Consider the following 12391-nt stretch of genomic DNA (forward strand, 5'->3'; position numbering starts at 1 on the left):
TCTTTATATACATCTGTTGGATGTGCAGTTTCGATGCACTATTCCTTCAGTGGACACCAAATTTTAATCATTGTCATATTTTGGTCAAAGCATTTATGCATATGAAATTTCAAAGCAATCGGACGATTCCTTCTTGGTGCGTCGATTTTTTTTTGTTATAGAGTGTAATTATGAAACTTGAAAACACAAAAATCTGCCAATTACATATGATTATATAATCCCCAAAGTATTACTATTATACCTACAATAGGAGTTGTTTTCTCTACTGACGATTGAGATTAGATCTGCCCAATCTGGATTAAAAAATTTCTCTTTTTTGCAGATATTTTGCAGCTAAACAAAAGAAAAAAAATCTATTTAATGATATTTTAAAATAAATTCAGGTGTTTTATATTTATTTAGCAGCATATATAATCAAAAATATGTGTATTAAATTTCGTGATAGTATGTCATCATACTGCTAGAATTAGTTTCAGAATTATGACAGAGAAAACTGCCTGAAATGTGAATATATTATTAACTAATAATAAATAAATTTAGAGGGAAGAAGCAACATTAAATGATATGAATAATATTAAAATAAATTACTTAAAAATAGAATTACAATAATCAACGATTTTTTGACGAATATAGTTATATGAGACTAGATGATAGTTAGCCTAGATATATAGATAGTTAGTTAGCCTAGATGATTGATTACTATTTTTTTTATTTTACTGCAAAATGACAAATAAGGCATTTATTAAAAAGAAAAAAAAAAGTTTGAAAGATTTTGCAATAAAATCCCAGTATACACTACGGCCTGGGCCCAATTTTGAAAACTGTCGCCAACACCAAATTGACCCGTTTACTGCTCATCTTAATAGCACCAAATCCAGTGTATACCGTTACTACGATTAAATCAATTTTGTATTATACGAGAACGGGAAGGTATTTCCTTTTGTTCAACATGCACTGCACATGCGAGTCTCTCGATTCTTGAGGTTACTGGAAACCAGTTACTGAAAACTTGCTTTGTCTTTCTAAAATACTGATTGGAGTTGCGAAAATTGGCTCTACGCCAGCTGCTCGAATGATTCTCAAACGAAACATAATTCGCCAAGAAAGTGCTTGTTTCCAATGTTGGTGCAAAACTCGCTTTTTTGAGGATCGCCATATGAAATTCCCCGATTTTAAAAGATTTTAACTAAAATATTTAAATTCCCTGACTTTTTTGGTCAATTTTCGAATTCCCTGACTTTTCCCAACATGGCAACTCTGACTTAACACACGTAATCATCATATTACCGAGAATAGCTTTTTGGGGAAGGGGGTAGAGTAGCATATCTTTCCGTGGCACACCTTGGGTAATGCTAAATCTGCTACAGTATTTAGCATCTGGTGTTTATTTAATCGTAGGCAAAATCTTTTGCTCTATTATGCGCTTCCCAGCAATGTTCGCTTCAGCATTCTTTTCGAAGCCCTATTTCACTCAGTGAGCCTGCTCTGGGCACACCCACAGAATCAAAACGGTAAGTGCTATCTTTAAAAATTTTACCTGTGTACTCCTCTAGGCTTGATTTTTTTGCTTACCATTTTTTTTTTGTCAAAATTCCAACTATTCCAACAAAAGGTAGCATGCCGCTAAGGGTTAAATAAGATTGATGCCTAAATCCTCAACATAAGCATTCTTGGTCTGATTTGAATTCATTAGAAGTAATGGAAATCAGTCATCAGAAACAATTTTCTGCAAATGTATGGTTCGGTATTTTCAGGAGCTGCTTACTAGGACCCATAATGTTTAATGTTACTTTGAAAGGAGACAAATATGTTAAGGAGATTCTGAATGTTGTTATTCCTGATTTTATGGATGAACCCTAGCACTACTTCCATATGTTTGGACAGGACAACAGGACGGATCTCCAGCTCACTAAAAAAGAGCTGCAAAAGAGTGGTTAAATTGTGTTTCCAAGTAAGTGGCTTGGCTCGAAGGGACTCGTTGAATCCCCCCCACATCACCTGATTTAATGGCTACTGCTTGTAGGGTCACTTATTCATCACCTCCCTTAAATAAAACAGAACAGCAACAATGTATTAAATGATGCTTGTCGCAAAATCACCAAGCCCGAACTTGATAGCGTGCACAAAAGTGTTATCAGATGAATGCAACTCTGTATCGGCATGAATAGAAAACATTTTGAATAAGCTTTGCAGTTTTTGCATAAAGTTATTATTTGTACTTAGTTTAGACACTTTTGTACCAATAAATAGCACAATTATTATTTATTCATGCAGGTTTGTTTTCTCTTGTAATTTTGTGTACGACCCCTGAAACACAATCATGCCACTTGTTCTATCTTTATAAACTCATAAAAAGGTTTAACCCATTAGCCGCTGGTGTTGCATTGACGCAACGGTCAAAATAAATGCATATATAAATATAACTACCTAAGATATTTTATACCAGCAGATGATTTTGTGTAGGAAATATTATGAAGATTATTTCTGTAAAAAATATGCCTTCAGCAATCATTTAGTTTTTAATAATTAATCTCATACTTTAAGCAAAATTTTCGAAAGGTATTTTTTCTGAAAATATTTAAAGAAAGAATCCCCGTCTTTATGAATGATCTATTTTTAGTCAAGGTTACTGTTTATCAGAACATTACATCAATCAGATGTTTATATTTGTGTTGGGAAGGAAGAGAAAACAGGTGTTGCACTCAGGTAAAAGGTATACAATGCCAAAATGGGTGGAGTTGATTTATGTGACAATTTAGTAGCCAATTACAGGATAAGAGTTCGTGGCAAAAAATGGTGGGTGGTGACCAATATTTACTAATTACATTGATATGGCCATGATAAATGCATGGAAAACATCATGACTTTCTACTACTGGAAATAAAAAGTCTCTTTTAGATTTCAGATGCAAGATTGCAATATTCCTTTTGTAAACTCCTATTGAGTGTATAATTAGCCAGAAATTGACCAGCAACAGGAAGACCTAGTAAGTTCAGCATTCAAAAACCACTGTATGGAGATGGTAGACATTTTATCGTAAAGTCCGATGATAACAAAAGACTTCGTTGTAAAGAGTGCCATAGCCAGACTGTTTATAGATGCAAAGTATGTAATATAGCTTTACCTCATGATTGTAGTGAAGGTTTTTATGTTTGAATCTTTCAACTGAAATAATCTGTATTTGTAAAAGAAATATAATGTATATTTTAATATTAAATTAATTACAAGTAAAGTGATTTGTAGCTTTCTAAGACCTTGCGATCATAAATGTGTGTCTGCTGTTCAAAAGAGTGTCTCTACAGATTAGAGCCAACCCAAAGGATTTTCTAAACCTAGCCGCCTTTCAGGTTGAACTATCTGTTGGACTGTGCAAAATGGGTGAAAGTTCAGTTCCTAAGCGTGAAAGACTGAGTGATCTTTTAAAAAATGATTACAGTGGGAAAAGACAGAGAGGTCCTCCATCAAACATTCATCCAACCTGCACCACACAGGAAAAAATTCAACATTTTCCCATATGGAACAAAATCGCACTCTTTGTAAAATGGCAAATTGCAAATTCCAAACATTTATTGGAATTGAAAAATGTATTGTAGCATTATGTCTAAATAAGGATAGAAATTGTTTCAAAATTTTCCATACAACGCAAATTGCACAATAAATATACGTGTGCAAAATATTCGACATGTTATTTTTATTTAAATTTTCATCACAATTTTAATTAAAGTCAATATCTTCTAAAAACAATAAATAATTTTAAGTATTTTATTCCAATATTTATTAAATATATTATTGTAAATGATTTTTCATGTGGTTTACATTTTAGCACTAAATGCATGACAATGCATATATGCATCAAACCTAAAAACTCAAAACATTCTCAATACAAAATGTTAAATATTTTTCTATATTTATTTAAGCCATGAACATGAAGGAAAAAAAAAAATGTTTGATTAAAATATAAAAAAATCATGCATTGAAGGTTTAAATCTAGCGCAATTTTTTTTTTGGGGGGGGGGTGACATAAGAAACTTGCATTTATATTTCATTTGATTCATCATTCATACAAACCTAATTTTCACTCAGCATTATGTGCATTATCCTTCTTTTGACAACGAGCCTTTGGTATAATTCATAAGATCTGACTACTATGATCTGATTCTATTTCGGCTGACACAAGACTAGAAAAAACGATACTGGTACAGTCAAAAGTCGTTAATCGGGACTCGTCGGGACTTCGGCGATTACGGATTATAGATCATCAGTTTAAATCTCGTAAGATGGCTTGCAGAAATTATAAAATAAAAAATATGAAACCGTAATTTATGAAATAAAGAACAATTAAGATCTAAAAGGTATCAAAATTTACAAAAAAAAAAAAAAAAAAAGCGCTTAATATTTATTTGTTTACTTTATTAAACATTTCTTTCAATGTAAGTTGTTTAAGTTGCTTCATTTTTAATGTGATAATACATTCTCTTTAATTCTATAAACAGACATAATTTCTTGTTCAGTTACAAAGTTCTGCTGTTCAAGTCCTATAATTGCTGTGTTGAGAATACCGACTAATTTGTCAATCGAAATTTTTTCGTTTTCAATAACCTCTGTCACTTTCTTCGCTATCAGAAGCGAATTATAATGACGAGGAATTTGATTTAAATCATATCAAAGACAGAGTTCATCGAGATGAAATACTACATTTAGTAAGGAATTATAAGCCAAATAAAATAAAAACATCTGCCCTGAAGATAAGGATAGTGCTGACAGATCAACTTCCAATTTATTGCGCGCCGCATTAAAGATAAACAAAGTTTAGATAAACAAACGTTAAAGTTTAGATAAACAAAGGATATGCCTTTATCTATTTTTTGCAGCAATTCCACTTTTTGTTTAATGAACTTTGAAACATACTTTCGCTTTGTAGATCCTTTACATATTAATAAATATATATCAGAAATTCTATTTGACATAATCAAAAGTTCAAGCTTACTTTTATAAAATTGCTCTAACAGTCTGCAAAAAATAATAAGCCAGATTCAATTTGAAGATCAAGGAACAACGCAATCTGCAACATTAACTGAAATAGATAATTAGATAATTTTAGCTTAGCTTATACCATCCGTTATACATTAAACGTGCACTCGTAAACGTATTTTGCGCATGCGCACAAGCATATTCGCAGCCGTAAAGGTCTTTCTGCGCAGCGTCAATGCGACGCATGCGCAGAAAGTTTGTAGCTTTGAGGTCCGGATTATAGATCATTCCGGATTATGGGTGTCCGAATTAACGACTTTTGACTGTATTAGTATAAAGTTGCTGTTTCATCTAATTAAAAAATTTAGTGAGTTCTGAATTTTAAACGAGTGGTGCCGAGTAAACCATTTGTTTAAAAAAATTAAAAAAACTGTTATTTATACAGAAAAGAAGCTCGCTAATATGTATCAGATTTCATGTAATATTTCTATGCATTTTAATGGCTTCAATGTTTGTTTTTCTTAACATGCATGATCACTTTTCGACAGGTTTAATCTTGACGATAATTTTTTGTTCATTTAAAAAACTTTTGCATGAGCATTAGCAAATTTGCTAATTGTGAAATTCAATTTTTAACGCAGAAAAAGAAGTATTATATAAAATGCAGTTACTTCAATGAGTTATAGATAAAAGTTTTCTTATAAAATAAACCTTTAGATAGTGGCTGTTCATTAATATATGAATGACTAATTGAAGTAATTACTGTTACATTTAAGGTAAAAAATATGTACATAAGGCAGAAACTAAAATATTTTTTTAAAAAATTTATGTTGTCTATTAACTTAAAAATATAACTGTTTTTTTAAGTTTGATATTTAATGAGGTCCAATTACAACAATATGGACAATGCTAAATCTTTCATGAGTTTCTTCAAATGAGTTGAGGGCCCACCAGCGGCCGAACGGTAAAATCGCTGAACACTGGTAGTTCAGTCCGAGTTTTGAATCCTGCAAACGGGCTGGCTACATGTGCATTTTCATGGTTTTCCCCATGTGTAACGTGTATACGAGCCAGTTTCCTTTAGAAAGTCCTCCACAAAGGCATCCCTCCCCTTAGGCAGATAGCCCTTGTGTGCTCTGCCATAATTAAGTAAACCAAACATCAAATGAGTTGAATTTATCTTTTTTAATATGCTTCCAAATGAAACTTGATGTCACTTGTTTCACCGATGCTTTGATGGAAGTCATGTATTTTGTGGAAAACACTCATTCGATATGGTTGTGGTATGAACAGTTGAATATTTGGAGTTCAAACATCACTGCAGGCCACTATTCCAGAGGGTAGTGGATATTGTTGAAAATTTAAATTTGTGCTACTGTTTAGTTATTCTTTTAGTTCTTCATTATTGATCTGTTCATTCGCAATTTTATCATAATCAATGTGCAAAACTGATTCAATTCTAGACATTGATTCTGCAACACTATTATTATCTTTCCCAGTTATGTATTTTATACTTGTCAAAAAGTGAGAAATGTACTAGAGCTGCTGTCTTAATTATCTTGGTAATTATCTACCATTTTTCTGTTTAAACGCAAATATAAGTGGTCTGTGATCTTTGAATATAGTAAATTCTTGTCCTTCTGGCATACGTTTAAATTGTTGATGGAAAGATACTTAAAAGTTCCCGGTCATATGTGCTATAAACTTTATGAGTGCCATTTAACTTTTTGAATAGAATGCTATTGGTTTCCAATCACCATTTTCATATTGCTATAGAACAAAATCCAACTGTGAATTTAGAGGCATCTGTGCATAAAACTAATGTTAGATCTGGATTAGGAAAGGTTAATAAAGCAGCAATGGCACTAAATCTTCTTTGCATTTTTCAAAGAACTTTGTTTTTTCTTCTATCTATGGAATTTCCTTTCAAACTTTCTTTGTTGAACATTTTAAATATTCATTTAAGGGAACTTTGGTATTAGCTGCATTTTTAAAGTATCTTCTATAAACATAAATCATTCCTAAAAATTTATGAAGTTCTCGAATACTTTTAGGAAGTTCATAACTTGTTACAGCTTGTACTTTTTCTGGAAGAGATTTTGAGCCATTTGGTATTATCAAATTTCCTAAAAATTCTAATTAGTTCACTTCTATCACTGATTTCAATTGGTTGATGCAGACGCTATACTGTTGAATTCTATTAAATACTTCCATAAGATGTTCTTTATGCCTTTCCTCAGTTTCAGACACCATTAGGATGTCATCTGTTGGGTATTCATTGACTAGAGATTGTATTTAATTTACATACCACTTTATTTACACAAAACACATTATCACTACACATAAAAGCTTACAACTCCATAACCGGCTTTTACAGTCTTTTATCTGGTTTACTATTGCTTTGTGCACTTGGCGATACATGGCATGCGCCAGTTCTCAGTTCAATTATGATTAAGTTCTCAATACACCACATCCCTCCACCTCCATCATAAGTTCAGTCTATTTGGGGATCATCAAATTCTGGTGGACTGATGCAAGGGCTGTGGCACAGCTGGTTTCTTTGGAAACCTGATTATATCAGCAGCAGGTTCGATGGATGGAACTTCTGGTAAACACTTGGGCTCAGAAGCCGATACAGACTCATCTAACTGGTGGCTATTATCTTTTGGATGGTTCTGGAAATCCACTCTTTTCAGTTTCCTTGGAAATCACAAGAGCTGGAAGTGGACACATGCAGCCATCATCAATTATGGTTCCTCCATTATGCATCTGGTCGACATATCGCCACCATAGCTGATCATCTACATTTATAGTGTAACGAAGCTATCCATTCTTGTGGGTGATACAAAATTTCCATCATATTTCGCCCTGCCAATGATTTTTTACAGCAACTTTATTCCCAACCCTAAATCTTCATTCTGCAAATGCATACGTTCCTTTTCAGTCTTCCATCCTCCTTTTGAGAACTGGTCTCAATAAGTCAATTCTTCAAATTTCCCTCTTCAGCATTAACACTGCAGGGCTCTGTATAGTAGTTAAGTTCAGAGTGTACAGCATTAAAAATGTACTGAGTTTTTGTCTCAAAGTTCCTGGATAAATTTGCATGATTCTAAGGACTGTTTTACTGTATCAGCCTGCCCAATACTAGATGGTTTAAATGGTGCTGTGTTTTTGTGTTTGATTCCGTTACTCTGTAGGAATACCTTAAACTCATGTGAAGTGAACTAGACCTGCTATCACTCACTAACAACATTGGTAATTCAAATCCTACAAAAAAGTCCAATAAACATTCTATTGTTTTGAAAGTCAAGCTTGTTGGCAAAAGGTGTTGATGCATATGACATCTGGGTTTACCGTCACCGAGTGTCAGCACACAGCATAAAGCCTTCCAGCTTAACTTCTGGCATTACCAGAGCTGCCCATTTCAATGTTTCAACCTTTTCGATTATACCCTCCTTTCCCAAGCCATCCATTTCTTCATCAATCCAGACTTTTAATGCAAATGGTAATTCAGAAGTCAAACAACAAAAATCAGCGTTATATTTTCCCAGGACTAGTTTCGGTGATTTTACCGATCCACCATCCTCAGCTGCAAAACCGCAAATGAACAAGATAGAAAATAATGATTAGATAAAATCAGAAAGGATGGACAAGAATAAGCAGGTGGCACCATCTGTTGATGAAACCAGAACTAAAACATAATTTCTTTAAAGGCCGAAGGAAAAGATAGATTGGAATTAGAATCGTTAACTAAAACAGAAAGATTTTTTAAATGTGAAATGCCTCTAGAAAATCCAATTCTCCAATGGAAGATGTTTTTTGAATAATTTTGGCAGCAGAAAAATTGAAAGTGGGATTTTCTGACCAACAATGTTGAGCAACAGAAGACTTCTGTGTTTCCTTTTTTCTAACATATACCTCATGTTATCTGACGCGAAATTTTAAAGCTCTCCTAGTTTGCCCAATGTAAATTAAACCACACTGGCAAGGAATCCTATAAATACCCCAGGAACTCATATCCGGAATGGGGTCCTTGAGTATGGAACTCTGAATTTTATTGACGGGAGAATAAACAACCCGAAAGTTAAATTTCTGCAAAATATGTGCAACTTTATAGCTAATTGATGGAAAGAAGGAAATGACAACTGAATTTTTATAATCTCCTAAAACAAGAGTGTGCCTTTTGGTGTGTTGAGATGAAAATTTTTTAACTGCTTGATTATTAATGTTGGGTGAAAAGCCCCTGTCAATAGCTATTGCTTTTAAATAATTTAGTTCTTCATCAAGGGATAGTTTGGAGGAGCAAACTTGAAGAGCACGAAAAACATAGGAATAAAATGAAGGTAACTTTTGTTTAGTCAGATGGCATGATTTAAAGTGTGTTGGAAGGCAAACTGATGAAGGTTTACGGTAAACCGTAGTACTGAAGATGGATGTGTTGCGTGTGACCAGAATGTCGAGAAACAAAGGAGAATTGCAAGTCTCAAGTTCAAAAGTAAACTGAATAGCAGGATCAATAGAATTCATTATTGAAAGAACTTTATTTAAATCATCTTTATTACCTTCAGACAGGGTAAAAGTATCGTCTACGTAGCGGAACCATACTGGGAAGTTTAAAGTTTCAAACAATTTTGATTCATATTAATGCATGTAGATATCAGCCAGGATGGGACTGAGGGGCCTTCCCATGGCTAATCCCTCAGTTTGCTTGTAATATTTATTTTGGAAAACAAAATGTGTTTGTTTCAAACAGAGTTGAGTGAGAGAAATTAGTTCATCAATTTCGATGCAAGCGAAATGAAATTCGCGAAGTCTGGTTTCTAGACATATAATGCGCCCTCCACTAGAACATTGGTGAATAATGATTTTACATCAAAAGAAACCATGAGTAAATTTCTAGGAGAAATGTTTTTAACCTTTTTTACAAACTCTATTGAATATTTTATGGTGTAAATGTTATTGTCTAATAGAGTTGAAAATCTAGAAACTAAATATTTAGCTAATGGATACGAGGCAGTACCTAAATTTGATACAACAGGGCGGAAAGGAATACCACTTTTATGAATTTTGGGAAGAGCATATAATCTGGGACGATTCGCAACAGATGGGATAAGCGAATGTTTTAAATTGCTTGAAATGATTTGTGAAGATTTGATCGCAGTTTTTATTTTTGACAGGTCCGAAGGTGAAGGATCTTTAGGGATTGGATTACATGGTCCTTCGTTTAAGCGTTTAGTGACACCATCGATGTAAGTGTTCTTATCCATGGCAACTATCTGGCCACTTTCGTCGGCCTTTGAAATGATAATATCCGGGTAGAACGAATTTCGCACATTGTAGGTCTTTCTCTCGCAGTTAGATTTGGTTTCAAAGGTTTATTATTGAATTTCATATTATGATTGATAAGATGCCTAATCATTTCTTTTTGTGAATCTGAAACTTTACTGAACTTGAAAGCTTTTTCGATAGGAGCCAAAATCTTTGGAATCTTTGGTTTACAGGTTTGTGAGAAGTTAAAATTATATTTTAGAATTCTCTCTTGTTCTGATAAACTAACATTAGAAATATTAACTATTGGCTTAATTTTTACAATGGGATGATTTTTTGACTTGAACTGGAAGACTGTAAAAGAAGTTTTTCGATTTTAACTGCAAGGGTGTTTTTATGACGGTTAACTGCATTCTCTGTTCTAGACCAAGACTTTTGCTTAACGGCAGTGAATTTTGGATATCAATTAGCGAGTTTCAGATGAAGCTTATAGAGCTCATGTTCAATTTTGGACAAATGTTGACATGTGTCCCTTATGATGGACCAAAGTAAGGCAAGCTCGCAGTTTAACAAAATTCTTGAAACATGACTGGAAGATTTTTGATTAGATTTGATTTGAATGAAATTGGGGATCAATTTTTTACATTTCATAATGTAAAATTCAATAATAAACCTTTGAAACCAAATCTAACTGCGAGAGAAAGAGCTACAATGCACAAAATTCATTCTAACCCAGATACAGTCAAAAGTCGTTAATCCCGACTCGTCGCGACTTCGGCGATTCCGGATTATAGATCATCAGTTTAAATCTCATAAGATGGCATGCAGAAATTCTAAAATTAAAAATATGAAACCATAATTTCTGAAATAAAGAACAATTATGATCTAAAGGGTATCAAAATTTACAAAAAAAAAAAAAAAAAAAAAAAAAAAAAGCTTAATATTTATTTGTTTACTTAATTAAACATCTCTTTTAATGTAAGTTGTTTAAGTTGCTTCGTTTTATGTGATAATACTTGCTCTTTAATTCTATAAACTGACATAATTTCTTGTTCAGTTACAAAGTTCCGCTGTTCAAGTCCCGTTAATTGCTGTGCCGAGAATACCGACTAACTTGTCAATCGAAATTTTTTCGTTTTCACTAATCTCTCTTTCACATTCTTCATGTCTTTATCCATTTTTTGCAGCAATTCCACTTTTTGTTTGTTGGACATCGAAACTTACTTTCGTTTTGTAGATCGTTTGGAATTTCCAGCATCGGAAATTCTATTTGACATAATTGAAAGTTCAAGTTTACTTTTATAAAATTGCTCTTACAGTCTGCAAAAAATAATAAGCGGGATCCAATTCGAAGATTAAGGAACAACGCAATCATTAATATTAACTGAAATAGATAATTTTAGCTTACACCGTCCGTTATACATTAAACGTGCAGGCGAAAACGTATTCTGCACTTGCGCACACGCATATGCGCAGTAGTCAAGGTCTTACGTGCACGCATAAAATGCCTGTGCGCATGTGCCAATGCGGCGCATGCATAGAAAGTTTTTAGCTTTGAGGTCCGGATTATAAATCATTCCGGATTATGGATGTCCGAATTAACGACTTTTGACTGTATTATCATTTCAAAGGCCAACAAAGGTGGCCAGATAGTCGCCATGGATAAGAACAATTACATCGATGATGTCACTAAACTCTTAAATGAAGGACCATATAATCCGATTTCTAAGGATTCTTAACATTCGGACCTGTCAAAAATAAAAACTGCGATCAAATCTTCACAAATCATTCCAAGCAACTTAAAACATTCGCTTATTCCATCTGTTGCGAATTGTGCCAGATTATATGCTCTTCCCCAAATTCATAAAAGCGGTATTTTTTTCCGCCCTATTGTATCAAATTTAGGTTCTGCCTTGTATCCATTAGCTAAGCATTTAGCTTCTAGATTTTCAAGTCTATTAGACAATAAAATTTACACCATAAAAAATTCAAAAGAGTTTGTAAAAAAGGTTAAAAACATTTCTCCTAGAAATTTACTCTTGGTTTCTTTGATGTAAAATCATTATTCACCAATGTTCCAGTGGAGGGTGCATTAAGATGTCTAGAAACCAGACTTTGCGAATTTCATTTCCCTTGCATCGAAATTGATGAA

The 12391-nt window shown here is 33.3% G+C and overlaps 1 protein-coding gene across 6 annotated transcripts in view; it reads right to left on the reverse strand.

Annotated features, from left to right (window-relative positions):
• LOC118200940 (CTD small phosphatase-like protein 2-A) overlaps window positions 1-12391 on the reverse strand; it is a 169980-nt gene that overhangs the window by 133994 nt on the left and 23595 nt on the right. The window contains exon 2 of one of the 6 annotated variants that reach the window (XM_085809443.1): window positions 246-333. The exons of the other annotated variants lie outside the window; for them this stretch is intronic. The gene's annotated coding sequence lies outside the window, so the exon portion shown is untranslated. The remainder of the gene's footprint in view (window positions 1-245; window positions 334-12391) is intronic. 6 annotated transcript variants of the gene reach the window in all.

Source organism: Stegodyphus dumicola, chromosome X2 (assembly GCF_044657685.1).
Source record: "Stegodyphus dumicola isolate Sdum_Otavi_A_Nest chromosome X2, ASM4465768v1".
NCBI lineage: Eukaryota > Metazoa > Arthropoda > Arachnida > Araneae > Eresidae > Stegodyphus > Stegodyphus dumicola.